The 24,242-nt window shown below is 39.9% G+C and overlaps 2 pseudogenes across 2 annotated transcripts; both read left to right on the forward strand.

Annotated features, from left to right (window-relative positions):
• Positions 1 to 970: 970 nt before the first annotated feature.
• LOC308429167 (large ribosomal subunit protein eL20-like) lies at positions 971 to 1,542 on the forward strand (annotated as a pseudogene). The gene has a single exon. The product of its transcript is annotated as a large ribosomal subunit protein eL20-like (transcript).
• A 17,376-nt stretch (positions 1,543 to 18,918) lies between these two features.
• LOC308429168 (proteasome activator complex subunit 2-like) lies at positions 18,919 to 22,768 on the forward strand (annotated as a pseudogene). The gene is made up of 2 exons: positions 18,919 to 19,071; positions 22,078 to 22,768. The product of its transcript is annotated as a proteasome activator complex subunit 2-like (transcript).
• Positions 22,769 to 24,242: the final 1,474 nt, after the last annotated feature.

A 24,242-nucleotide genomic window follows, 5' to 3' on the forward strand; every position in this document is an offset into this window, starting at 1 on the left:
AGCTTATAGCATCCTCCAGACATTCTCATGCCAAGCACATATAAACCAGTGGATGGCAATATTTCAATGAATATATTTGTCATTTGCCTCTGTTCCCATATTGTTGCTTTTAATCTGAAGGAGTAAGACATAGTTTCAGGAGCAGATCTGATGCGGGAGGCCTTCTATTCTCTTTGTGGCACTTAAAGCCATTAGATGTGCACATTACTTAATGAATGAATGGAGGGTTTTGAGATGTTGGATATGTCACCTTAAGAACTCAGACTGGCCTACCAGATCACATGCTTGCTTCCTGGTGGCTAAAGAATGTGATAAAACTTTTTGTCTTTTTCTTTGGAATGAATGAATATTTTGTCATGACCCAAATGGCTAAAAGTTCAAAAACTTCACTAATATGTTAGATTCTGAATCACCATAGTTTATTTCCTACTGTCAAACATATGCCTTACTGAGGACTTGAGTATACTCAACACAGTCTTACTGATCATGTGATCAGCGGCCCCTGTGATATTCTGTTATAAAGAAAAAAGGGCTACCTCTCTTCAGACTATATTGTGAGAGAGTTCTACAAAGCTACCACTCTTGAGATAAGATTATAAATCTTGAGAATAAAAGCTACTTCCAGTCTTCCTTCTTGATACAGAAGGGAAAGAGCACATTTCCCAGATCTGTGTACTAGGTCTCATGTTAAGCTCTTTAAACAAAGATATATACAACTTCACAGCTATAATTGATAATTTTACTTAAATTAGCATAAAAGAGGTTCTAGTATCACTCAATTTTAGGGAAAGTATACTAGTGACTTAAGTTAGGATGCAACTGGGGTTATTCCGTTGGTCTTCCTTATTGACTGGAGTTGAGTTCATTTTGGAGAGTTCCCTTTGACTTTGCCATGACAGGGGTCTAACCCTTCAGACTAAAAGAACCACTGTGGCCTTTTGTGAGTGGCGGTTGATGAGCACGCAGTGCCATGAAGGCGTTGGGCATGCTTCAGGAGTACAAGGTGGGGGGGCGCTGCTTGCGGACCCCGAAATGCCACACACTGCCACTGAACCAAATGCGAAATCTTTGCACCTAACCATGTGGTGGCCAAATCTCGCTTCCGGTACTTTGTGTCGCAGCTGAAGAAGATGAAAATGTCATCAGGGCAGATTGTGTTCTGTGGGCAGGTATTTGAGAAGTCACCCCAGCATGTGAAGATCTCGGGCATCTGTCTGTGCAATGACTCCCTGCAGTGGCACTCACAACATGTACTACCAAGACCTGACCATCTTGGGCACAGTCACACAGTGCTACCAGGGCATGGGTGCCTGTCACCGTACCCATGTGCACTCCATCCAGATCATGAAGGTAGAAGAGGTTGCAGCTGGAAAGTGTCGCCGGCCTGCTGTCAAGCTGTTCCACGACTCCAAGATCAAATTCCCATTGCCCCAGAGAGTGTTGTGGCACCAGCACAAGCCACGCTTCACCACCAAGAGGATGCTCACTGCCGTGTGTGCACCTAGTTTTATAAGACAGGCCCTAAAGAATGATCAAAGCTAACGTTCACAATTGACAGAAAATATATGTTTTGCTTTCTGTGTCTGAATTATATCTCCCAGAATAATTGTTTCCAGCTCTATCTACTTACCCGTGGATTTCATTTTTCTTAAAAGATAATGTATTATTGCATAAATATAAATATATCACGTTTACATTATCCATTCATCGCTGAGGAACATCTAGGCTGTTTCTGTTTCTTGGCTATTGTGATTAGATCAGCAATGAACATAAATAAGCGAGTATCTCTGGAATAGTATATGGAGTCCTTTTGGTTTATGTTCAAAAGTGATTTATTTAGATTATGGCACCAAGTTAACTAGTGGGTCTCTGCCAAACAGTCTCTAAAAGGGAGTGAAGTGGAAACTTAAGGGTTCTTTGGAAAGTCAGTTGTGTTGGATGCAGTTTTGCAGGGACAAACTCATGAAGGCGTGTTTTCCTGAGGCAGACACAGGTGAAAGACTAAAGCAGACCTATGGAGGAATGTTTGGCTGAAGCAGACACAGGAGAAAGAATATTCTGTAAAGCAAGCATGTGAAAGGACATGTGATGAAGGATTCTTCACTAATGACACACATGTATTGGTCTGTCTTACACTGCATAGTTGAGCTGTATTTGTTGAGACTTCATAGAGAGAAATTCACCAAGAAACTTCTGATGGCGTGCTGCAGTTTCTTGCCACTTTCTGCAGACTTGGGCTGATTGGCAGAGTGATGTCAGCTGAGACAGATGCACTTGCTGAGGCAAGACCCGTGAAAAACACATGATGTTGGAGAGAGTATAAAAAGGACTTCGTGGATAGTGATGGAGACAGAGCTTGGCCTGCTGGTACAGCTATCTGTGCAATATTTGTGGGTCCCATGCCTTTGCTGATCTTCTGCACAGCTTAGAACTTCTGGTGCTCCTCTGGGTCCCTCGTGCTGACTTAAGCTGAGGCTGAGGACTCTCTCTTTGAGGTCATGCCACAACTGCTGATTCATGTGTGCTATCCCGACTCTACCAGACTGCTGGTGTATCCATGAAGTGTTTGTGAGTGGATCGAGCTACCCCTGCTGACTGGTGAACTAAACTGCTGATTTCCAGACAATACACACAGGAGCTGCTCCAAAGAACTTTCAAAACAAATCTACTTCTCCCTTAGTTTTTCTTTCCCACTACATCGGGTGGGTGGTTGACTAGGTTAAAGCCTTTAAGAACCATTATTAAAAATAGGTTTTGAAAAAAATTAAAGTTACAAGGGCGAGTCAACACTTATTTATGAGAACAATGGCTAACCTTTAGGAGTATCTCTGTGGCTGTTTCTTGATAGCTCTAACTGATGACAACCCATTCTATATAATTGACAGTACTATTCCACTGGCTGGGGTATCTGATTGTGTATGAAAGTAAAAACAGAGAAATCACAAACTAAAGTTTCTGTTCCCTCCTCTACTGTCTGAGCAGCTGCCTCATGTCTATACATCTTTTATGTATACGATGATGAAACTCTAAAGCCATCAGCCCAAATAAAACTCTCTTCTTATCTATCTATCTATATCTCTCCATCTATCTATTTATCTATCTATCTATTGACAGAGTCTTACTATGTAGCTCTGGCTACATATCTCTATCTCTATCTCTATCTCTATCTCTATCTCTATCTCTATCTCTATCTCTATCTCTATCTCTATCTCTATATAAAGTCCAGTAGGCTGGACTCACAGAGATCTGCCTGACTCTGCCTCCCAGAAAAAAAACCCATTTTTTTCTTAAATTGTTTATTATTGTTTTTGTGTATATGTGTGTAAACAAGTACAAGAATGAATGTGTGTAAAAGAAAGAGAGAAAGGGAGAGAGAGAGAGAGAGAGAGAGAGAGAGAGAGAACACGTGAGGTATTCAGAAGACAACTTTGTTCAAGTGATTTTTCTCCTTCCATCTTTACGTGAATTTTGAGGATTAAATTCAGGTTGTCCTTTAGCTGGGGGTCAGCTCAGGTGTGATTCTCAGCAGGCCATAAAGCCACAGGCATATAAGGAAGATTATTTTTAAATGAATAATCAACTGCTCTGGCTATAGCTTGGATAGCTAAGACCGATAAATTATTAAGGAACCTTAGACCCCATCCACCACTAAGAGATGGACTTTGAATTAGGGGCACATCTCAAGCAAAGCCTAGATTCCTGCTTTGTAATCCGTTGCTACCTTCTCACTTACCATACCATACTGATCATGCCCTCTCATGTATTGTTTGCCACACAACATGGGGAAGTAGGGAGGACATGCTCACAAACGTCAAAGTACCTTAGCTTCTGCACTGCATCGCATGATCTTCTTTAGGACGTGAACATGTTTCTACAACATCTAAGCAAGAAGCACACTCTGGAGTAATTGTCTCCACTTGTTGGGGCACAAAGGTCTTTGTTCCCATGGAGCATTAGGGAACATGGGGTGTCAAAGATGTAAGGGCTACTCCTCAAATGAGAACTGACCTGTTTTCCACCCAGAATGCTCAGAGTGGATATTGTTAGCAGCGTTGTGACCTTTATGCTATCTGCAGAGGCAGACATCACCTACTTTGTTCTAAAAAGGCAAATTTATCTCAGAACTTTTATCCCAGACTCTTCTCTCTCTCCATGGTTTAGCTCCTAGTTAATAGAACGCATTCATGGGTGGGTCACATGAACTGCTGACCTCTTTGCTAGCTCAGTCAGCAACCACATTAGATTCTAGGCCACTTAACTATAGGACCCATCCTCATGGACACGTGAACTTTGTTAAGGATTTTCTAAGTAGCCACACCTTAAGCTTTATCACACACCTGGAACTGGAATGAAAACTTTCCTCCAAATTGTACCATGGTCACATATGCTGATAGTGAATTGTCCGACATCAGACTCCCCAAGTTTGATCCAGATTGACTAAATCAATATGAACTGAGTTTTCATTCTCACCTCTTCATGGTTTGCATCCCTGCCTTGACATTTACAGGGTATCCTCCTCACCCACTGATGAAAGTATTGCTGCCTCTGTAGTAGAGCTGATGGGTAATAACGACAACAAAAAGAAGAAAATGAAGAAAGAAAGAAAGAGAGAGAAAGAGAGAGAGAGAGAGAGAGAGAGAGAGAGAGAGAGAGAGAGAGAGAGAAAGAAAACATTTTTTAGTGTGGTTGAAATTAAAAGAGGCTGGCACAAGCCCTGTCATTGGACGAAAAGGAAGGATAGGTGGGACAAATCTCAATGTGAATATACAATATTCATTTTCTCAGTTTTTCCTCATGTGCCCCTTTCTTAAAATGTCACCATTCACACTTTTGAATATTAAAAGAAAGTTTAACCCAGTTGAGACTTTATGTCATAGAAAAAGGGTTGGAATTATTTAAATGCTATTTTAAAAGAGGACATCCTCATGGAATGAATGACAGTGTTAGCAATTGTTCCCTCCTACGCTAAGAGAAGGAGGTGGCTTATGATCACATTTCATTACTAAGAGACAGAAAACATCTCACCATAGAAACAGAAAGTTAGGACTTGACTCAGTAGATGGTCGGTGAACTTTTTCTGGATGATATTGCTGTGTTGTTTGACCAGAGGTTGTCTAGAATTTAACTATAAGATTTTTTCTTTCTTTCTTCTCGTTGATTCTCAGAGCTGATTGTAAGGGGAAGTTGTGTGTTTGGCAGGGTTCAGGTTTGTAGAGAAATGTCAGTGACAGCAAGGATAGCAATTATAAGAGATAAACCCAAAAAAGACACTTGCAACAAGTAGTAATCAGAATGTTGGTTCTTTAGAAATGCTGGCGGTGGGGAGGACATGTTAAGGCAGCAACCATCTTGTAGGACATAGAATAATGGCTTGTGTCATTTTCTTATTGACACTGAAGGAAATCAAAGAGTCAGAAATGAATGTAAAATGAAAATTCTAATTTTCTCTATTAAATTAGAATCTACAAAAATGATTTAAAATTAATGATAAAATTGGGTAAAGAGAAAAATTATTAAATGAATGAACATTCAAAATGGTGATGGGCATAAAAGTTGTTGCAATTATTCAGGAAGGTGACTTGGCCACATTAACCAAGTCTTAGAAAGCTCTATACTCGGTAATCCTGGAAGTCTACTGTGAATTTCTCCGAGAGAGTAAGAAGATGGCAGCATTATTTAATTCAAAGTTAGAAATGCCCTAGTTGCACATTACTAGGATATTGGTGAAATAACTTCTCTATATAGTTTGCCCATATGAAATTTTAAAAACTGATAGACACTATTAGCTTATAAAGCCATGTGAACAATATTATTCTATTTTCCTAAAAAATGTTTATCATCAGATGAGGAACATGCTGTTTCTGTTATTAACATATATTTATGATAATGATAATCATAAGTTACTTTTTGTTAGAATGAGTTTTTAACAAATCATATGGGTTATTTTAATAGAAAAAATAAAGCTACTTCTATTTTGGTAAGTAAAGCTTAAAAGTGAGCTAATAACTCAAGGCCAGCTAGCATAACTTTGTGTTTTTAAGTTAATGGTAACAGCAACTGAATGGTTCCCACTAATGCCGTCTCTCCTTTGAACAAGTGGGAGTCTACTGTGGACTTTCCAGTCAGAAGGAAGCCAGCCAGTGTGCTCTGAGGTTTGCCTCTCAATTCTGTACAAATACCTTCCCAGATACCTCATTATCAGCCCTGTACTTGCAAGGGAAAGCAATCCAGGAAGAGACTCTGGTTTCATTGCCTGTGATGGGTTCCCGTGTAATGCTGTCATTTACAGGAAATGGAGAGAAAATCTTTAAGATTAAAATGAGTGCCAGTTGCTTCCTGCTGGAATTTAATCCTCCCAGCAGGGCTTTGCCAGTTTCCAGCAGCTGAGGCTTGCTTTTGGGAACTTCACTGAGTTCACTAAGACTATACCAATGCCAGCGTGTTACAAAGACCTGATGTTGCTACAAACAGGTTGGAAGGACACTTTAAACTTGGGTTCAAAAGTGGGTGTTTAGCCAAAGTGATACTCATTCTATCTGTTGGAAGAGATAAAAAAGACTCAGCATTTTGCAACACAGAAGTTTTCAATCTATCTGACTCACAGCTGAACTGTTTGCTGAAATGGAAAAGCTGACACCAAAGGCTTACTCTGAGTAGTCTCCAGGAAAATAGCTTAGTGTAGACAGCATTATGGATGATTTAATTTTGTGATGGGATGACTTAACTATACTATGAAAAAATTTAATAAGGGTAGTCTTAAGGTAGCATAAGATTAAAAATGAAGTCTGGATTTTATTCATGTTTTTAGGATATTGGCAATTAGCTCTGTAGGCAACCCAAATATATTTTGCAAGTGAGCAAACTTTTAATATTTATGCAAAATTATTGTGTAAATTAGAGCAAATTCTGTGTGTCGATAAGAATATAAGTTGCTTTTAAGTGTGAAGAATTAATTCCAATTATTTTTACATAGTAACCCTTCCCTGCTGATTGAATTTATTTTAGAAATTCCAAGACACTTCTGCCTGAAATCCTACAAGATAGAAAACATCTGCCAATGTAAATATTAATAACAGTATCTATAGTTATTTGATATATAAGACAGTGAATCATGCTCTTGGGAAAGCCAGACACCAAAACACAAAATAAAACAAAACCTGGTTTTGTTTGCTTTTGTGGGCTCACATGTAAGTATATGTGTATATGTATGTGTGCAAGTATGCCTTTGCGTTTGGAGGCACAGGGAGATATTGGTATTCTTCTCTGTCATTCTCTACGTTATACCTTGGAAACTGGGTCTCCTACTGGGCGTGGACCTAGGCTTTGGGCCAGCAAGTCCTAGCAATCCCCGTGTCCCTGTCCCTAACGTCACTGAGATTTCAGGTGCATGTGGTCATGCCTGGCTTTTGTGGTGAGTTTTGTAATTGAAACTCATGTGCTCATCCCGCGCATGAAAAGCTTTTACCCAAAGGACCATTTCCCCACTCACTTACATTTAATAAGAACTGTGTTTGAGCCAAATGCTCTACTTCTATCCTAACACAAATATGCCCTCTTTAATGAGAGTGTGTGCCAAGTGCATACACACGGAAGGCAGAGCTCAATGAAGATGCCATCTCTCAAGCACTATCTACTTTAGTCTTTGAATGTATTGAACTGCTCTGGAATATATTGAATAGGCTGGGTTTACCAACAAGCCCAAGGAAGTGCTTGCCTCTGCCTCCTAGAGGGGGATTATAAGCATCCTTAAGTACCATACCATGCTGTTTTTACATAGGTTCTGGGGACTGAATTCGAGTCCTCATGCTTGTTTAGTAAGCTCTTTACTGACTAAGTCATTTTCTCAGCCACAACATGTAGCCTTGGAGCCTCTACGTAGTTGAAGGGAAATATTGCATAGGTCATGAAATAAAACCTAAATTGGGAAATTCTGTTTGGAAAAAAGATTACATTGTGGTCTATGTCATGGATTAAACAATGATTCCAAACTTAAAATTAATATAAAACATTTCAAACTACCCTACTTTTGTAGAATTTGGGACTAGAAGTGCTGAAAGTATCCAGGTGACCTTGATTAGCCTTTCTGAAGTCTGTGCTGATTCCCAACCCTCTGGCTCCCTTTGTTTATCTGTAATACATGCAGCTCCTTTGTTTGGAAGAAAAAGTTCATAATGATTTATGGAAAACACGTTTGGATTTCTAGATCAGGCTACAGGACTACTTTCATAAACAAGCAGAATTTTCAGTGAAAATTAACAGAGAGGAAAAAGAGGGAGGGAATAGCCAGAAGAAAATATTTAGGATTGTCTTGATGCCTGCAATTCTTTGAAAATGATTAATAACTTGATATGATCTAAATATAGTGAGTTGTTTACTCCTTGGCTCGGCACACATTTCTACTAGCTATGCAATCAACAGGATGTTTTTCTTTTGTCTTTTCCCCATTTGTGCCTCGGCATCAGAAATGTTGTTAAAATAGCCCAGAGATAAGCTGAACAATGCAGCGTCTCCTCTAAGAAAATTGACTTTGTCTTTGCAGGACACTACTGTTTTCAGATTGCTTACGTCAAGGTCATTATAGCTTGCAAACTAGGCATGGTATTTTACACTGTTCTTTACACCAAATTTTAGAAGCTGTCTCTCCTCTGAGCTGAGGTGTCATTTCTGGGTCAGTCCATGGGCTAACTGGCTGGAGGAAATGGGAGAAGGATTAGGGGTGGGATGGGGTGGGGTTGAGTGGCTGCTTATGTCTTAGCTAACAGGAAGATGACTGCATTTTTAAATCACCAAGCATGAAGTGGGAAGCAGTCAGTGTGTATTATCTGGGTAGTATCTTAGCTGGAACTGCTGTTGTAATGCCCCGGCAAAGTGAGGGAAAGACCTGGCTCTGGGCTGCCAAGTGTTGTGAAAACCTTGTCCTTTGTAAAAGCAAACACAAAGACTGTTTCTTTCTAGGTGATTGCAAATTAGCAATGATTTAATAATTTCCCACTTGGTTCACAAGCAGACTATTCCAAACTTGAGTTTTCTGTCTCATTAAGGACCTGATGAATCTCTCTGGCTTTTTTGTCTCTAGTCTGTTCACCCCTAACAACCAAGCATCTGTTAGATCACTAGTGTATTGTCAGCAGGTTTCAAGACAATTAAGCCTACGATGCTGATCATAGAAAGAATTCACAGAAATTGAGATGGAAATCCCAGACAGTGAGAGAGGTTACCAGAACACTGTTTCCATGACCTGATGAAGACTTGGTAGGTATGGGGTCAGACTCACAATTGTGATTTGTTACATGGAAAGGATACAAAAAATGTTAACAAAAACAAAACTTTCAGGCAGCAAAACAGAGGTTTGCAGGCTTCCAGGTGTCTGCTCCTGTCTCTCTGGATGTTCTTAATTTCTCCAGCAGTGGATGGATGAATCCTAGGAGAGCTCTTTCAGGGCTTCACTGGTGACCAGCCTTGGGAGACTTGTCAAGTAGGCTCTCTCTGCCTAAAACATACCCAAATTTTAGATTGTCACAATGAATGTCTTTATCTTAGCTGCAGCATTTGAAGAAATAACCTGAGCACAGAGGGCCACAGTTGTGGGCCAGGCATGCTGGAAACCCACTTGGGATTCATTATCAGAATCTCTAAGAGGCGTTGTTGGAATCAGGATTTTCTAAAGATATTAATATTGGGCCTGCACTATTACTTTTTCTCTCATACAAACAGGGTTTTTTTTTTCTTTTTAAGTATAAAGATGAAACAAAAGATAAGTGTGTGGCAAAGTTGGCATAAGGAGATATATGTAGACTAATGGAGCAGAATAATGAATCTAAAAATATACTTATATATTCAGTTACCTGGAGGATGTTTTAGAGCAATTCAGCAGGAAGAGCCTTCTAATAAATGGTGCTGGAATAGCTAAAGGTTCATACATAAAATGATGACTTTCTCTTTTTACCTAGCATGGCATTTGAATATAAAGTCAAAAATTTTTCACAGGCCTAATATAAGAACTAAAATGATAACATTTTCTGAAGGTACAGAAGAGAAAATCCTAGTGAACTTGGGTTAGACAAACATTTTTAACACCCAAAATATGAACTGCTAATGACAAATGATGAAATGCTCCTTATCAAAATTAAAACTTTTGTCCTTTGAAAGACACAGGGAAGTAAAAAGAGTTACAAGTGTTTATATATGTTATATATGCAAATGTTTATTATATGCATACAAGTTGTATACATATAATTAGTAATGTGTATAACTACTTTTAAATTTGTGATTCAATAAAATAGTGCAATTCATATTTGATCATGGGAAAAAGTTGAGCAGAACTTGATAATGCATTTCAGAATATGCAAAATATTTAATATCACTAATCATTAAACATACAGTTAAAAGGAAACCAAATGAGCGCTTTTTTACCTCCAATAGACTACACTATGATTACACTTCAGAACACTACCAGGTGCCGTCAAGAATCGCAAGCAACTGGAACTTCCAGACATTGGTGGAAGAATCACAAAGTAGTCACACCATGTGGAAAATAGGTGATAGTTTCTAATCAACATGATACGTGATTGGACAGTGGAGAGGTAGGCAGGGAAAGAGGCTGGGGAAGCAGAAGAGGAGGCAGAGAAGGAGATTGACAGAGGAGGAGATGGAGGCAGATGTGTATGCTTCTCTTGGTGCATCTCTAGATTGATAAGGTTGTTATGATTATTTCTAAGGGTTTCTATGGGTCTAATTTATCTTTTCTGGATGGGCAGTTTATATCTTCATATGCTGGTTGTAAGCTTATTGTGTAGAGGGTTTGTGGGTTGAGAATTTAACATATAAACCTATTTGATAAGATAATAGATGAGTCCTGTTTATACTGGGCAGTGGAGGAAAGGAACACACTGGGCGTTCGTATCCATCTGGGACAGAAGCAACAGGGGCAGTGGAGTGAACTGAGTCTGAGTTCTTACAGGTGGCATAGAGCACCAAGTTAGAAATTCCCATTATGCAAGATGACCCCGCAGGAGCAGGTAGAGCAGAGAGCGAGATAAAAGGATAAGCCATTTTAATATTTACCGCAACAAAGTTAAACATAGACAAGGCATCCTTTCCAGACATGCCATGTTGGTGTTAAACAAGTATTTATTTAAAAGAATTGATAACACATGGGCACGATGACTTGCATGCAAGTCTGAGGCAGAGCTCGGTGGTAGAACATGTCTTAGGCTATAAGAAATCCTAGATTCAATCCCCACCATAGACACAGAATAAAAAATTAAAGCCATGAAAACCAATTGTTGCTTCTAGAGCCAGAGTTGAAGGGCTTACCTGGAAGTGGGCATAAGAAAATTTGGGGAGGTATTAGATATATGTTCTATTGTTCTATGCTGTTTGTAGTAGTGATTACATGAGTATTCTTGCAATGATATATATAACAAGTAGGCAGCTAGTTAAATATAATTAATAATTTTTGACAACTACATATATATTATTTATGTGAAAATGCTTCATATGGTATTTTATATTATACAAATAGTTGTAAAGATAATAATATTTTGATGTGGGGAACTTGTGGGTGTTTTTAGGAGTCACAGATTCTAGATTAATGGTGAGTTTAGCTCACAGGTCACGATCTCTGACACTCAGAATCACACAAAACTTCTAATGAGCCTGTGAATGTCTGGCATTTGTCTGACGAATTCAAAGACTAAAATTCATGATATTTTAGTTTAATTTGTTTTGTCTGAAAGGTCTTTGTTATTAAATCTTTTAAATTATCTTTTTTTAAACATGGTTTTTTTCATTTTACCTCCCTTGACTCCTCCGAGTTCCTCTCCATTTTCCTTTCCATCCATATATATTCTCTGTCTCTCATTAGAAAAGAGCAGGCTTCTAAGAGAGAGCAAGAACTATCACATGGAAGTTGGACAAGCCAAAGCAACAGAAAAATAAAAGCACTTCAGGAATGAGAGACCCACTTGGTCACACATTTGTGAGTCCCATAAAAGTGCCAGATTGAAAGCAAAGTTATATACATAGAGGACCTGGTGCAGACCTGCGTGGAAATATGTATTTTTCGAAAGTATTTTACCATGAAGAGTTTAAGAGAAATCAATAGAGCTCTTGCACAGGACTTGTGTGACTTGTGGGATACCTTTGAGGGCTACTGCGTTGGAGCTGTCTAAATAGACATGGAATGAGGAGATGTGTCAGTCAGTTTCAACTTCCTGGGTGTCTGAGTACCTCTTGGATTCTGTCATATATTCTTGTAAGACAGGAATGCTCATTCAGGGGCACGAGGAAGAAAAGAAAAAAACAAAACAAAACAAAATTTTGACATCCCTGGCCTTTGGCTAGGGCAGGATTGAAGACACTTTGGCTTAAACACTTCTGGAATCTCCTGCCCTCTCATAAAGGCAACAGGTCAAGGGTATTTCTGGCTTTGAATCACAGTGGTGTGTTTGGGGGGGGATGCTCATTTTTGGGATTTCTGAATTCTAATTGTCCCAGATCTCCTATTCTTAACTTCTTGAATGCTAGTTGTAGGTATTAGTGTTAAATGATCTCTTTTCAGCAGGTGGTTAGTTTCCAAATTAGTCCCTGGAACCCTTGCAGGATCCCTCAGTACTTAGGTTCCCTGTGGTCTCTGTGAGGAAGAATGCTGGTTCCTGGAAGCAGCTTTACTTCTCTGAAGAATTTGAAAGAAGAAAGACAGGGAAGAACTAGGCTAGTCTGCTTCCTTCCCATTCTCCCACACCACCAGAGATACTTCTGATACTGCCTGAAACTTAGGCTTATCACACTGTTGCTGACACAGGAACAGACATCCCAGTCTCCTTGGGGCCAATGACAATTCTTCCACATGGCATTTGCATCATCAGTGGCCTTGGTTCCCTTCTGTGAGTCCTGCTTCTCCTGGCATTTCTCTTTACTTCCCCAATTAGCAGTAATTGATGGTCTCAGTCAGTGGCTCTACTCAGAGAATGCCAGTTTCCAGGCTAAGAACCAGGGAAGGCACACAGGCAAACATGCTAAGCCAGGTTCTTGATCGGGAGCAAAACATGTTTTCTAGGCCAGAAATCAGAAGCACAATCAGGAACGACAATATATCTTATCAAGTTGGACCTTTAGAGAGGACTCTGAATTTTGTTGGAAAGAGCCTCTAAACAAATACACTGGGAGAGAAATTGTGAGCTCAGAGGTCAGCTCATAATCTTCTGGTATGGGTGTCAGAAAACACAGGGAAAGAGGCTAGGAAAAGAGTCTCCAAGACTTTTAAACCTGTCCACCTCAAGAATTTTGGCTCTGTGGTCATGCAATTAACTTCTGGAATCTTGAGTTCTCTCCTTTTATTCACAAACAGTTCAGTCTAAGAATGGGAAATGGATTAGCAATCAACACATAGAAAGTCTGAGTAAATGGTATCCTAAGGTTGAAGAAGAAACACTTCCTAACAGCCCTGGCACAAGTTATGCAGCAGGAGCATCTGACAGATGCTGGTCCCCATCCCTGCTCACACGGAGCTCAAGAGTATAGTGTAGTAAATCAGACATTACATTTAGATCTCAGAAAACTTCAGCCAATGGGCAAGGGGTGAGAAAAGCCTAAGAGGGTTTGCTTCACCTCTCTGAACATCAGTTTTCTCATCTATAAATCTGGATTTGATGCCATTTTACAAACCTTTCAGCTCGTACATATTATGGCTCTATAAAACGGAATGGATTATTGAATTATGACAGGAATACTCTCTCACTTTATAAGACCTTGGAAAAGAATGATACCCTCAGATGATCTGACATTTTCCAGTTCTAACTTGCCTCATTAATTTAAGATGGGAGCAATAACAGATGGGCTTGACAGTAAAACTGAGATAGAAATTAGCACATAAACTGTACAGAAAATTATTAATGTAGTACAGCAACCCCACAGACAGTTACCAAGTCTGGAATAGTAGTTTGTGGGGAAAACTTTGTGCAGTAGTAAAAGTGTGTGGGGCCAGTGCTAAGGGAGATATTTTCTGTAGGAAAGATGTCTAGGAAGTACTACCAATGAGACAGTGGGGCCAAAGCTTTTTACTTTCATCAAGTTTGACAACTACTCATGCAGGAGAGTAGCTCTGTGAGACCTGAATTTCAGAACATAATCAGAAAGACAACCTTTGAAGAACGGATATATTGAAGCAGATGAGAAGAAAAGCCTGTCTTCTATTCACTTCCATTTTCCCAGATGACACAGCTCCATGATCAGAGAGACCTTTTCTCCACATTTTTTTCCCACAGAGGAAGTAACAGTGGGTGAGCATCCAGACCCTTGTAAGATACTACCCATAAGCCCCTCTTTACTCCCTCCACATAAATCATTGAGGCAAATAGCATGGTTGAGTGGTTTACTTAGAGGGGACAGGGAAGAGAGAACCTAATGCTAATATAATTTGCATAGACTCCATTAGAACTCGGGGAACAACATGCAAGTGAAAGTGCACCTCTCAACTGGTCCATGAGATTACAAACGTTTCACATTCCTTGCCTTTTCCTCTGTTTAACTCCTCCAGGATACTCCCACTCACAGTGAGTAAAGGAGTATGACATATTCAGATCAACACCGTGGGATGCGGGGCTGGAGGGGCAGCTTCATTACACATGACTGGACAAAAGCACACACTGAAGAACTCACCAAGAGGAAGCAACATCAGTGTATGGTTGTGTCTATAGCAATGTTTAAGAAAGAGTTCCTTACGGGGGCCCACGGATAAAATTGTTTCCTACTAACTTAGAAAGGACTGGAGGAGGTATCTACTTTTGAGTGTGTAGTTAGAGATACAAGAGTTTAAGAAAGATGGAAAATCAAGCAACACTTAACAGCAGTAATAGAGTAACATTCCATCACTTCACCACCAGGAAATAAACATCAACAGTCTGGCAAAGAGTTTAACGTAACTATTCTCAACGAAGCACAGAATACAAAGAGAGAGTATAAAAGCACAATTCAACAAAGCGTCAGCAAAGCAAAACCTGAACAAAAAACTCAAAAGAGAGGGAAGTTTGCTAAGGGCAATTAAAATACATCACACACACACACACACACACACACACACACACACACGCTATCATAATGAAACTCATTTTATACAACTACCATGTTCTAATAAACCTAGGAAATATACTTACTGCCAACTGAAAATTATTAACCACAATAATAATTCATTATGAGAAAGCTATGGTGTTGGCCTTGCTCATTAACATATCTATTTATTTATTTAAAAATTTTTATTTTATCTCATTTAATTTGCATGGGTGTTTTGTCTGCAAGCATACTTATGGACAATGTGTGTCCTCGTGACCACAGGGGCTAAAAGAGGGTATCAGATTTTCTCGACCTATAGTAACAGATGGTCATAATATATGTGGGTGTGGGGGGGGAGATATTTCTGAAAACAAGACTCAAGAGAGACTTCTGCAGGTGGTGGCAGAAACTCTTGAATAAGATTCTTACAGTTTTGTGTATCACAAAACACCTTATGAGCAAATTTGAGTAACTCTCTAAAAATGCTCTCTAGCTTTGCAAAATGAGATTTGTGAATGTTGAATAAACAATGAGTTGCAAGGATTACAGAAAGCTGGTAAGACCTGGGACTTTTTCCCTCTGTCTCTGTCTTTATGCTAATTAAGGTGTTGAGCAAATGTTTTTTAAGAATAAAGAATTCAGAAACTCACTAATCAGTCACATGAAACTAATGAAGCTGAGCACTGACAAAGAAACACTAAAGCCAGTTACTACAATGAGCATCTCACCTATGAGAATGCAGTACAGGGGACAAAAAGGATGAGCTGACATCTATAGTTAAAGTTCACCAGCCATCCCTGTCACCCATAACATGAAACAACAGGCTCAAAACTTTGGATAGCTAGGGAGCCAAATAGGATGATCTTAGGAACCAGCAGCAATGGAAGGGAAATGATGAAAGATGGGGTTAGTGTTGTACAAAGAAAAAACTGGAAAGCCTCTATCCAGCCCCAACAGTAAATACTTTGCGCTTCTGAGACAGATGATTGCCAAGACTAGGAGACAAAGCAGATGTGGCCTGAAAACCAAGACCTGTACTCTAGTGTATCTCTAGGGACTGCCCCTCTCCAGATGAACTGGACACTTGACATACAGCACCAGAATGTCATTGTTCACGAGTGATCAGAGACTTGGGAGCTTAAAAAACAATGAATAAAGACCTCTAAGAAAAGAAAGGAATGGAAAGTTTCCTGAACAAGGAATAGACTGATGATTCTACACATTGCTCCAGAGAAGCATTGCACCTCTGCCGTCAAAAGGCTACTGGAACTCCATGGGCAAAGAACAAGAACCCAAACAAACAATCAAACCCAAAAACTACCACAGGTAAAAAGCTTCTGGTGAACCTTGGATGCTGGGGGCAGGTCACAACTTGAAGAAAAGAGGATAGTTTAATGAAATAAAGATCAGTATAAGACAAAACAGAAAGCAGATTTTAACTATATTTTCATGGCAAATAATTAAAAGGAAGGTTCGTGTCATGACTTAAGTTATTAATGGATGATCTCAAGTAGGAGAGATATGTTAGTGCACAAAGAAAAGGTAACGAGGTGACAGTCAAGGAGCCTTTGGAAGTTATTGTCAGTAACTGGTGAGATACACAAGAATCTAGGAGATTAGGAGCTGGAAGGAAAGAATGAGTGATGGAGACAACAAAGCTGTCACCAGAACGATCTTTGCTGACACACTGAAAACCTTACATCACAGGTTAGAGGACGAGCTGCAAAAATGGAAATGGGAAATCAGTACTCGAAGAAAACAATACAATAGAAACACTTATAAAACATTAGCAAGATATGTATAACATAAGCTCCTTTATTCAACAATCTTGTAAAGCCTAATCATGTGACAGAAGGTCAGAAGTAAATTGAAGTTTACACCTGTTTTGGGAAAAGTTGCTCAATGTAATGTGAAAATACAAGTCAACATGATTTTCAAGAGTACCGATATTCTTTTCTTAAATTTAATCTTATTTTTTACTTACTCACTTTACCTCTTGCTCACTGCCCCTTCCCCATCATCCATACCCACAGTCCTTCCCCATCCCCCCACTTCTCTTTGGAGTGAGTGAGGACCCCCTAGGTATCCTCTGATCCTGACAGTTCAAGTCTCTGAGGCCAGACAAGGCAATCAGCTAGGAAAACATATCCAAAGCACTGGCAACAGCTTTTGGGACGGTCCCCATTCCAGTTTTTTGGACCCACATGAAGACCAAGCTGCACATCTGCTACATCTGTGAGAAGGGGCCAAGTCCAGCCAGTGTATACTCTTTAGTTGGTAGATCAGTCTCTGAAAGCCCTGGGGGTCCTGGTTAGTTGACTCTACCAATCTTCCTGTAGAGTTGCTATCTCCTTCAGCTGCAATCCTTCCTCCCATTCTTCTGTAAGAAACCCCCAGGCTCCCAAGCTCCATTCAGTGTTTGGCTGTGGGTGTCTGTACCTGTCTGAGTCAGCTGCTGGGTGTACCCTCTCAGTATGATACTGTTTGCAAGCATAACAGTATCACAGATAGTGTCAGGGATTAGTGTTTGCCCACAAAATAGGTGTATTATTTTTTTATGAAGTAAAGACTTAATTTGGCCTATTGTTTGAAGAGATACAGTCTATTGCAGTGGTAAGGCATGGTTAAAGGAGTGTCAGGTAGTTTGAGTCAGAAGGAAGAGAGAGATGTTGATGATTCCATAATTGTCTCTGTTTTTCTTCAGTCTGGACCTCATCCCAGTGCACAGTGAAGCGAGCATTTCTTTCCCCCTCAATTAAAATCTTCCTAAAATACCTTATAGACATATTCAGGACTATTTCCTTAAATATACTATAACCAGTCAAGTTGACAATAATGATTATATATGGCTGGGTCTTAGGTTATGTGTCTTCATGACTACCTGGGCCACGCAAAGGTTTTGGTTTATTATAGACCTGCTCTGACATAGAAAAAGTGTAGATTGTCCTGAAGCTGTTCGTATTTTAATGTTAATTCTACTTCCCCAAGAAGGGCTGCCTAGTTATGTACTCATGAGGTGACTTCATCTGAACCTTCCCATTTTAATTAGTAAGATAAAAAAGAGTGAGTGACAGGACAGGGTGAAGGAGGTGGAGAGAGAGGGCAGAGGCCTAGGCAGGAGAGAGTCCCAACAGATATAGCTATGAACATTAAGAATTTTATAGGTCTAATATCTCTTACAGAAGGGAAGTTTGTATCTCTTTCTATTTGATGTAATCTTGTTGTGTGGTTTGTGGATTGAGAACTGAACACATAAATCTGTATGAAAAGCTATTGGGCTATAGAGTTGTGTTTGTGTCAGATTTGGGGGTACAGAAACAGCCTGGGACAGAGGCAATAGGGAAGGCAGAGGAAACCCTCCAAGGAAAGAGAGTTGTGAAATTATTCATCCAAATTATGAACTATTGTACAGACATTGGGGAAATATACTGAATCTATAATCGTGGACTAGTAGCTATTTCGCAAAGTATTGTTAGATGAAGCAATCGAGGTAGAAAAAAGACTGAATAATTCCATTTATTATGTAAGAAAGGGCCATCTTGGTTACTTTTTCTATTGGTGTGGCAAAACACCACGACCAAAGAAACTTACGAACACTGAGTTTGATTCTCATGGTAACAGAAGGTTAGAGTCTGGTCATAATGGTGGGGAACATGGCATCAGGCAGGCAGGCATGGTGCTGACTCAGAAAGCTTACATCTAATATACAAGCACAGGGTAGAAAGAGAAAGCTAACTGAGAATGGCAGGGCTTTTGAAATCTCAAAGCTTATGCCCAGTGACATACCTCCTCCAGCAAGGCCACACTTCCTAGTTCTTTCAACACAGTTCTACCTACTGGAAACCGAGTATTCAAATATGCGAGGCTATGGTGGCCATTTTCCTTCACCTACCACAAGGAGGTCAGTTCTCCAGGCCCAGATTCAGATGCTACTGTGCCTTTGGTGTCTGTGTGGTTGTAGGCTTGGCAAGACGAGGAAGAGGATGTCATGATAAAACTCCTGACCCCGAAGAACGTAAGGTGAGTAATTTGTGGTGTTTAATACCACAGATATGTGGTAACATCATTAAGGAAGCAGACTGTGGCTTTTGATGAGGAGATGGTGTTTGCAGTTATACAACCATACAAATCATCCCTGAGTGGAGAGAGAAAGAGAAATAAGCAACAATATTAAAAAAAGGAGTATTTTAAAAAGTCTCCAAAATGGCCCAGTTTGTGTTAAATTATGTGGATACGCACTAGTAGTTAGAAGATTAATGTTGAGTGGAAATTAGACTGTGGGCCATGCATGCATCCATTAGCTTTGGTCAAACAAACCATCAGGCTGAAATTCAAGCACAGAACAGCCTTCCATAGAAGTAAAAGAACCTAGAGACGACAGTAAGCCCTTGGGCCCCATGGTCTTCAGTTCTTTGTAGCACAAACGCTCTGCTTTGACAAGTAGATGCCTAGGTTTGTTTATGACGACATCCTGAGGACAGGACCCACTTGAGACAGATTTGGTGACTTTCGGTTGAGGTGTAACACAACACTGTGGTTCCATTGTAAGAAATTGTCTTTGATAATATCTGCTCTATTTAATACTATTCTTCTGTGGCATGCGCAGCTTGGCCCTCAAACTCGCCAGCCTTATGTTTTCCCTGTCATTTTCCTGTCATTAAAGACACCCGCTATCCAGGACAGATGCCATTCAAACTGGCTGTCATTTGCTTTATTCTTCAAAGTCTAATGGTGATTGAACTGAGAATTTTTTGATTAGCTTGAATTCCTTGGATTAGGAAAAGCTAATGATTCATTTTGATTCATTGTTATTTCTTATTTATCACCCTTGAAAGCACTTCCTGAATAGGCTGTTCACTTAAGTCTTATTTTACACTAGAATTAGCATATTTTTATTCTTTTACAAAGGATCTTGAAATGACATTTTGTATCAAAGCAATTCTAGGCAAATCACGGGAACAAAAAAAAAAAAAACTGGTCTCAGTAAAATGAACTATTCTTTGATTAAATTTATTTATTCCCTTTACAATCCAATCTCAATCCTTTTTCTCCTCCCAGTACCCCATCATGCAAGTCCTCCTTCTACTCCCCCTTCTTCCAACCCTGCTCTGGGTGTCAACTTCTGCTCTCTGGCACATCAACTGCTGCTGGACTAGTATATCCTCTCCCAATGAGGCCAGACAGGAGATCCACAGGCAGCAGGTTCAGGGACAGCCCCTGCTCCAGTAGGGGGGTAGGTCCAGCCCATACCTGCTCTTTGGTTGGTGAGTCAATCTCTGAGTGCCCTCAAGGGTCCAGGTGAGTTGACTCTGTTAGTCTTCTACTACTCAACAATTAGAAACAATGGATTTTGTAGATAAGGGGTGGAACTAAAATCATCATTCTCAGTGAGGTAACCCAGATCCCAAATGAACAGTTTTTTTTTATTTTTTTCAATTTTATTGGCTATTCTCTGTATTTACATTTCAAATGTTATGGCCTTCCCCCCCCCCCCAGTTCCCTCCCTCCTCCCCCTCAACTTGCTTCCATGAAGGTGCTTTCTCTCCCAATCACCCTCTCCACCTCAACGCCTTGGCTGTTGATGATATTGTTCTTCCCATGAGGTTGCAAACCCTTCAGCTCTTTCAGTCCTTTCTCTAGCTCTTTCATTTGTTCAGTCTGACCTTTAGCTGCAAGCATCCTCATCTTCATCTATATGACTCTGGGAAAGCCTCTGAGGAAACATCCACTTCTGATTCCTGCCAGTAAACACTTCTTGGCATCAGCAATAGTGCTTAGGTTTGGTAACAGTTTTTTTTTTTTTTTTTTTTTTTTTTTTTTTAATAATGTATTTTTTTTCTAACTTTGGAATTCACAGATCACTGGGTTCACAATCATGGCTTCTAATTGCAAAAGGACAAAGAATTTCTCCGTTATTTTTTTAACAAGGAGAAAAAATAATTATATGTGTTTGCAATGGATTTGAAATGATAATTGTGCATCAGAACATAGACTGATATCATCCCCATTGGCAACATTGTGTCTTTACAATAATATACTTTGGAAATAATATAATCAAAGTCTATATGACTTGCATACAAAATGTCTATCAATTTAAGATGTTTCTAGCTGTAGATCTAAGGGAATCATTCAATTATTTCTTTAGCAGTAATAAATAATAGTGAATTAGTTGAAATTTCTGTGACAGTAAATACAGCAGTCTAGAGGTAGGGAAAGACTTTTAAGAGATAGATGTAAGGAATGTAAACCTCTGTGACATGTCAGAGATACTTGGGAAAGTTAGGTTTCTTGATGTCCTAGTCAGGATTAATATCACTGTGACAAAACTCTGACCAAAATCAAGGTAGGAAGGAAAGAGTGTGTTTGTTTTATGTTTAGACATCTAAGTCCATCACTGAAGGAAGAACTCCCAGGAGATGATGCAGAGGCCATAGAGAGGTACTGCTTACTGGTTTGTTCTCCATGACAAGGTGTTTTGAATAGATTTGCCCCTCATGGACTCATGGGTTTGAATGTTTGACACATAGGAAGTGTCACTGTGAGAAGCTGTGGCCTTGTTGGAGTAGATATTGCCTTGTTGGAGAAAGAGTGTCGCTCTGGGGACAAGCTTTGAAATCTCCTATGCTTAAACTCCATCCAATGTGGAATCCAGTCTCCTTCAGGCTGCCTTCAGATAAAGATATAGAACTCTCAGCTCCTCTAGCACCATGTCTGCCTATGGTCTGCCATGTTTCCACCATGATGATAATTAACTAAACCTTGAAAGTTGTAAGCCAGCCTCAATTAAATGTTTGGCTTTATAGGATTTTTTGTGATCATGGTGTCTACTCACAGCAATAGAACACAAACTAAGACACACAGTTTGCTCAGTCTTCTTTCGTATAGAACCCAGGACCACTAGCCCAGGTATGGCACCACCCACAATGGGCTGGGCCCTCCCCATTAATCGATAATTAAGAAAATGCTCAGAAAGCTGGGGTTGCTAGCTGGCAACCAAGGAAGCATGGTCAACCCCATGCTTCTGAGGTTCGCTTGAGTGGAGAAACCTGTAAACAGGTGGATGTCTTTAGACAAAATCTTTTCCAGGAGGCTGATGACTTTCTTTGTACTTTCTTGCCAGGGAAAATCATAACCCCGAGTCAGCTCTTGAGAGTATTCTCTCAATGTGCTTGACCTCTCATCCCTCCCGCCTCCTCTGGACATACTTATCCTAGATCCCCCACCCAAGGTTGATGAGATGAAAACAGACAAGCAGGAGAAGAAAGAAGTCCCTAAATGTGGCTTTCTCCCTGGGAATGAGAAGTTTCTGCCCTTGCTTGCTTTGGTTAAGTCAGAAGTCTGGACTTTCAAAAAGAAGTGCATTCTGGAAATCACATAGATCCAGCACCTGATCCCCAAGATTGAAGATGGAAATTCTTTTTGGAAGGCGATTCAGGAGAAGGTGCTGGAGAGAGTGAATGCTGTCAAGACCAAAGTAGAAGTTTTCAGATGACCATTTCCAAGTACTCAGAACGTGGGGTTGCTGTAGCCAAGGCCTCTAAGGACACACAATGTAATAGATTACTGGGTCTTGGTGCATGAGCAAGATGAAGCAGCCTATGGGGCTCTTAGGGCCGTGGTGACCCTGAAAGCCTTTTATGCTAAGCTTTATCATATCAGCATCAGCAACCTAGATAAAATTGTCAATCCCAAAGGTGAAGAAATATCTATGTACTGAGCTGAGGATTAGAAGAAAATTAAATAATTTATACTTTATGTAAAAGAAAGAAAGAAAAGTAAAACATTCTATAGACGAATCTTATGAGGCATTTATTTTCTTAAGATTTCCTTTTTTTTTTTAGATGACTCTAGCATATGTCAAGTTGACATAAAACTAGTCTGCACACTCAAATAAATGAGGCTTAAGCCAGGTCCAAATCTAGAGCTAGAGTGATATTGGTTAAAATGCATGGGAGCTATTTCAAGATGGAGCAAAAACTCACACAAAGCCTAGAGTAGGAAAGGGTCTTCAGTGGTCAGAGCTTAATGATCTGAGCAGCAGTAATACTATGACCAGGGAAAGAGTGGGTGGGACTCTCATGTCCACAGGAGCAGTATCAGTGCGTCTGAACCAGAGAATACCTAGGGAGTCATCTGGAAAGAAGGGAGCCATTTAAGGCCCATTAAAGGAGACCCCACTGTGCAAGACCCACACATGTGTGCAAAGCTTCTCCAGCTATATATCTGGGCTCTCTAGAAAATTAGAACCAATAGAATGTACACAATAGATATTTGCTAGATTATTACTTTATATGATCATAGATTTAAAAACTCCACAGTGCTGAGTCTATATTCTGGAGATTATAGGAAACCAACAGCTGCTCAGCCTGAGATGATCAAACCTGGAAGCATCAGAACCAGGAGGACCAATGACACTGCCTACCAGAGCTAGAAATTGACCTGGAATGGTTTTGTTGGTGAACTGAGTCTATGTTTTAAAAACTGAAGTGTAAAGTCTTTGCATAACAAAATAATTGGCAGCAAAAAAAAAAAAAAAAAAAAAAAAAAAAGAAGAAGAAGAAGAAGAGGAAGATGAAGAATGAGACAAAGCAAACAAGAAAGAAGAGGAAAAGAGAAATGGAGGTAGAGGAGAGAAAGGAAGGAAGGCGGGGAAGAAAGAAAGGAGGAGGAGAAGGGGGGAGGGAAGAGGAGAGGGAGAAGGAATAGATGACAAACAGAAAGGCAAACAACACACAGCACAAAAGATTCACACCATCTTGCTCTTCTCTCTGCCTGCTTGTTTCTTGCCCATAGCCAGAGCAGGTTATTTCTCAGGCCACAAATACGAATGCTGTCTTGAGAAACCCGTCAGAGACACACCTAGCTGTGTGCTTTATTAAGTTTATCAAGTACTTAGGTGATTGTCAATAAAATCAAGTTGACAAATTAAGATCAGCCATGAGTTCTGAAGTTCAGGTATTGTGCAGGACAGGCAAGGAGATCTCAAACCATGCTAGGATCCTGACCATTTTCCCTGAATTGGTGTGTTAAGGTGACCAAGCTCAGGTTTGGAGGTTGATAATGACTTGTGAGCCCCTGATGCTGGATGATTCCTTTATCTCTACAGAAATGTTCACATGCTTCTTGTCTTTGTGTTTTCAAATCACATTCTTTGAACTTGTGTGAAATTTTACATTTTAATCTAAGTAACA

Source organism: Micromys minutus (genome assembly GCF_963924665.1).
Source record: "Micromys minutus genome assembly, chromosome: 13".
Lineage (NCBI taxonomy): Eukaryota > Metazoa > Chordata > Mammalia > Rodentia > Muridae > Micromys > Micromys minutus.